We start from the raw sequence: 6,051 nt of genomic DNA on the forward strand, positions 1-6,051 counted from the left end.
GATTTGCCTCTGTCTGATGGGAAATCTGCTATTTGGGTGGTAGTTGATTGATTCAGCAAACAAGCTCATTTTGTTCCTTTGTCAGGATTACCTAATGCAGTGAAACTCTCCAGGTTGTTTATTTCTCATATTGTAAGGCTACAAGCGAGCCCTCTGAACATTGCGTCTGATAGAGGAGTACAATTTGTCTCTAAATTTTGGAGAGCTTTTTGTAGTAAACTAGGGATTGACTTATCCTTTTCATCTGCTTATCACCCTTTCCTTTAATATATTAATCTTTTCTGGGCAGCTACGGGCGGCTGTTTTTAGCTTTGAGGGCCTATATCAGTGGCCCCTTACCAGTCTGAGAATAACAGCCCCCAGCTGTGAGCTTTAGCAAGGCTGGATGGAAAACTTGGGGGGACCCCATGCCATTTTTTAAATTATTTAAATAATTAAAAAAACCGAGTGGGGACCCCTCTATTCTTGTTAACCAACCTTGATGCAGATTACAGCTGAGGGTTGCAGCCCCCAGCTGTGCGTTTTGCCTCGTTGGTTGGAGAAAATAGGGGGGAACCCATGGTTTTTCCATTCATTTTTTTCATTAGATCGCAGGCGGCAGCTAAGGAAAACCCCGATCATCTGCTCCTGCTGTCACTGTTATTAGCGGAAGCAGGTGTCGGATGATGGTAGTAATTGTCCCAAAAGCCCCCACCAATTATTATTATTGGTGGTTCATCGTAGCATTATGTTATCGTTGTCTACTCCAAATATATTTACACTAAAAAAGCTTTGCATTGCATATGAGAAGCATTTGATATTTTAAATTTTTATTTGTTAAAGGTGTTATTCTGGATTAGAAAACATGTCTGCCTTTTTTTCTTAGAAAGGACCGTTCATTTGTCCATGGGTCGTTATTTTTCAACCCCTATGAAAAAAGATTTCTAACGCATAAAAACTTGAATACATAAACTATAAATCATGTGCTAATAGTAGAATTTTATTGGATAACAGTACAGATGAGTAAACGGCAAGTAAAGACGAAGGTGAGGATTCTTAATTAATTAGGACAATTTATAGTACATTTGCTGAAAGATTGGGAACAATGCAAGGAACACAGTCAGGTGTCACATCTTCATTTATTGCAATAGAAATTCCCTTGACCTTGGCAGGGATCAGGACAGCAGGGATCAGGACAGGAGGGTGGTGGACAGCAGGGAGGAGGACAGCAGGGGTTGCAGGGATCTGATGGAGAAGTGAACATATATCAGTTACTCATTTATTTCAAAGATCAAGTTAAACTTTATAATATTTTTATCACATCATCACATTTTATAAAGAATTGCTCTGTTAGACTGTATACTTTACTCTAGATTATTAAGGTCATTTGTTTTTTTTTTTATTCTGGACAGCTTATCGAAAATTCACACCTAACGCTTTTTACAGTGACATTCAAAAACCATAATAAATTATTATGATTATGATTATGTGATCCATGTCTACAACCTATAAATTAGCTGCATTCACTTTGAGCTGTAAAATAATGATAAATAAAGTCATAATAAGCTATTCAAGTTTTTAACAGACAGGGGAAAAAGTGTCCTAATATTACCGACAGTCCAAGAATTTCTGGAAGGTTGGGAACCCTGCACATTTTTTCTTCATATTTTATGCCAAATGCAGTCCTATGAATCAAACCTTATAAAGCAGCTTTTAAAAACAGTAATTTTGATCTGTGCATAGAGAAATTAATTAACGCTGATAACAGTGAAAAAACAACTAAAATTATCCTTCTCTTTACCTTGTTTGTGGCATTGTCCACGACCTTGTTGATTGCTGTAGCCGGAGTACTGGGACCCAGACTGGCAAGCTAGAAAAGAGAAACATGCATTTTGTATTCACTGCAACAATATCTACAGTCATGCATTATTATGGTCGTATCATAGTTAAGTCAGAGATCTATAGAGTTGTGGTGGCACCTGTTGAAGTCTGTACAATGCTGTTGTGCCACCTATGCAGGACAGGTGTGAGGGAGTGGCATACTAGTCAATTCATACATACCAAAAGTTTCTGCTAGACTCTTTTCCCACCTGCAGACTAGACCCCCAGGAACCACAATTTAACTGTTCACCTTTTACAGCCTCATATAACCAGGACATGTGAACTGACTTATTCACTGCCTTGTACAAGGATAGATTTTATTAACAGTGCCTTCATTGCTCCAGACAGCCAGATTTTTCAAATGACAAAAAAACCTTCTTTAGGCTATGACCTCATTTTATTTAAAGGAAATCTGTCACCTAAATTTGGCGGGCTATTTAAATGACTTCAGTCTGGTCCGATGGGTGGTGTTTCCTATCCATTCCTCCTCCCCATCCTTGGCTGCCATCCGCAATATGTTCTGAAATTGGAGTAGGTGTCTGCCATAGTCCGCACATGCGCAATGCAATCTTGCCTCGCGCACGCGCAGTATGCTTTGCCCAACTGCGGGCAAAGCCTAAAAGCATTACTGCGCATGCGCCAGTTAACTATGTCCCGTAAGTATTTTGATGTGTTCCGGGACATAGTTAACCGGCGCATGTGCAGTAATGCTTTTAGGCTTTGCCCGCAGTTGGGCAAAGCATACTGCGCTTGCACGAGGCAAGATTGCATTGCGCACGCGCGGACACCTACTCCAATTCCAGAAAATATTGCGGACGGCGGCCAAGGATGGGGAGGAGGAATGGATAGGAAACACTGCCCATCAGACCAGACTGAAGTCATTTAAATAGCCCACCAAATTCAGGTGACAGATTCACTTTAAAACAGTCCTTGTCTGTATGCCACATCAATATGTTGCTATATCAATTCCGAGAGGTACAGAATCCAATATGAATATAGTTTAATGGATTTTTTCCAATTCCTTTGCTCCATGAGTTGAGAATAAAAAAATTACACATGTGTTATTATCCTCTAGTATTATGAAGGCTGGTCTAAAATTAATCTTCTGGTAGGCATTTCTATTCTGCTTAATCTAGAAAGAAAAGTTTAAAGCAGTTGGTCCAAAAATATGAAGGTCTGTATCACCATTTTGACATCTTGTGTATATAGTATATAAACAGTTTTAAAACTACAATATTGTGTATACAATAACAATATTCACTGTATAATAAAAAGTAGCATCTAGAACTATATACTACAGGCAGTGTTAAACAATTATGAAGAATATATTAAAAGTCATCAATTTAAAGAGATTGTCTACAAGTGGATAACCTCTTCATAACAGCTAAACTGTCCATCCAAAAATAAAAAAAGCCATATACTATGGTCTGCTTGGTTGAACTTGATAGACTTGTCTGTTTTCCAGTGTATTAACTATGTAATAGTAAAGGTTACAGACCAATCAGTGACCTTTGACTGTCCGCAGTGGTCATATGACATAATAATGGAGGGCACAATGATTTAAAGTTTAGCTGTTTAGGAGGGATTGTCCAATATTAAACAAATTGTTTACCCTTGAAGGCTAAAGCCAATTTCATAGCTACAAATATGGCTGTCATAATGAATATCTTGATCAATTACCTTTTTTACATGTTTGAGATTTACTTTTAGGCTAAGTGCACACGTACCGGAACTCTCGCGGAAATTACCGCGAGAATTCCGGAATTCCAGTCCACGGGAAAATCGCATTTTAAATTCCCGCGATTTTCCCACGGAAAAACTAGCATTTTGCAAGCGTAATTAGCTTTTTAGCTTTTTAGCGTTTTCCAAGCGATCTGTAGCATCGCTTGGAGAACTGATTGACAGGTTGGTCACACTCATCCAACATAGTGTTTGACGAGTGTGATCAACTTTTTACTACTGAGGCCGCCTATGCGGCCTCAGTAGTAAAAGATAGAATGTAAAAAAAAAATAAAAAACGGTGTTATTCTCACCCTCCGACGTCCCGCGCATCCGTTCCCAGTAATCCTTTGTGAAAATGCCTGCGATGACGTCAGTTCTCGTGGGATCGCGACGTCTCGCGGTAATTCGCGATGACGTCGCGCGATCCCGCGAGAATGGACGTCATCGCGAGCATTTTCGCAAAGGACTACTGGGAACGAGAGCGTGAAGAGAAGCGGGAAGGCTGCGCGGGACATCGGAGGGTGAGAATAACAATATTTTTTATTTTATAATTCTATTTTTTACAGGGATATGGTACCCAGAGCCCAGAGGACAGTCTCCTCTCCTCCGTACCGTGGGTACCATCCGCAATTGTTCTGCTTACTTTCCGCATGGTGTGCACAGCCACATGCGGGAAATAAGCGGAACAATGCATTCCTATGGGTGCGGGATCGCCGCGATTCCGCAAATTAATGAGCATGCTGCGGTTTTAACCGGGAAGCGATTCCGCCGCGGTAAAAACCGCAGCATTAGCACAGCATTGCGGAATCCCATAGGAGTGCATGGGATGCTTATTTTTCGCGTTTTCGCGGCAAAATCGCGCGGTTAAAAACGCCACGTGTGAACTCAGCCTTATGGAAAACACTATTTATTATTAAATTTTAATACACTGAACATACTCCATTTATTAGAATTTAATCACTTTACTGTATCAAAAAGCATATTCAACTATTGTTCTCAATAGAAAGCAATTTTGAGTCAAGCGGTGAAGTATACGGCTGAATGACATACAACTGCAAATCGTATATCCGGCCTGTATATACCTCACAACATTTTTGTACAGGCTGAAGGTAAGAGCATATGATGTGTGAGCTAAACCCAACTTTTAATATGACATGTTTTTGGCAAGATGTCTAAGGTCGTTTTTTTTTTACAATTTTTAAATACATTAATTTTTACATTTTTTTTATATGTTTGTTATGAAAAATACTAAGGTAAAGTTCTAGAGCCAAGTTCTATAATACAAATTAATATGCAAAGTTTACAAACAATACAAAAAAGGCAAACCAAAAAAAGTGTAACTTACGGTCTTGGCAAGGATTTACACAGATCGGCACTTTTTGGCAGGGATCTTTGCACGGATTCTGGCACGAGCTCTTCTGGCAGTTTCCTCCTTTGATTCCAGACATGACTGATTTCTTTTCTTAGTTCTTAACTTCTCAGAGACTCAAAGTTATATTTCGATGATGGCATTGAGACTGATCCTTATATATCTGGATATAGTGAGAATTGGGGCATATTTTATTATCTGCTGGTGATAAGGCATTTAATAGGATGATAAAGTATTTAATGATTTAATATTCTAAATGAGAGTAAACATTAATTATGATGAGTAAGCCACTCAACACCTTAGGATATTTACTGCAGTAAAATACTTGACATAGTGTTCATCGTCACTTCTTTTTATTGTTCTGGTTTTAAAATGGACATTTCTAAAATGGTTGAGTACGGGGCAGAATGTTGTAAAGCTGTGATGTGCCCACATTGTAAAATCTATTTACGAAATGAGGAAAAACATGCAGGCAAAAACAGATAATAATTGTCCCATTAAAAAGTAACTAATAAAACTGTTGTGCTATACATCCTTGTACAGGTAATTATGATGGCCATGTGCCACCTTTATGATAATTGCTTTTAATGTGCTTAGTTCTGCAACGTTGCAAACACAAAGGACTTCATGGTAGGAAGTACATGGAAAATGTGCAGCTGAAAATTGCATGAAACAGCTGAGCACCCGGTAGGAAAGACATAAATATTGTTTTTCATTTCAATCTTTATAATCTCAGTACAGACATCGCTCCATGAGTCTATTATCTAGCTCTCTCAGTATCAGTGATCTTCCAACTAGGCAAAAGTCACATTTTCAGGTCTTTTTACCCATTTTTATGAGGGGCTTAGAAAGCTCGTATGATCGATCATGTTCACAGATCATTACTATTTTTTCAGACATTGGATACTTCAAATGTGTGTCAAAATTTAGAGATGGGCGACTAAATACAACAAGGACAAAAATAAAAAAACACAATAATCAACAAGCAAGGATGATTGTATATTTGTATCACTACATGTCTGGACCAAAAAAGTCTATCAACCTAACTTTAGAACACAAGATTTTATCTGAACTTTTTATGAATGCAATATTCTATGTCA

At 38.5% G+C, this 6,051-nt stretch overlaps 1 long non-coding RNA gene across 1 annotated transcript; it reads right to left on the reverse strand.

Annotated features, from left to right (window-relative positions):
- Positions 1-958: 958 nt before the first annotated feature.
- On the reverse strand, positions 959-5,091 carry LOC141088687 (uncharacterized). Its single transcript, XR_012232021.1, has 3 exons — positions 4,928-5,091; positions 1,781-1,849; positions 959-1,224 (listed from the first exon to the last, which is right to left on the reverse strand). It is a non-coding gene; the product is annotated as an uncharacterized lncRNA (long non-coding RNA).
- Positions 5,092-6,051: the final 960 nt, after the last annotated feature.

Source organism: Dendrobates tinctorius, unplaced genomic scaffold, assembly GCF_039654945.1.
Source record: "Dendrobates tinctorius isolate UK_male_01 unplaced genomic scaffold, ASM3965494v1 ptg000040l, whole genome shotgun sequence".
Lineage (NCBI taxonomy): Eukaryota > Metazoa > Chordata > Amphibia > Anura > Dendrobatidae > Dendrobates > Dendrobates tinctorius.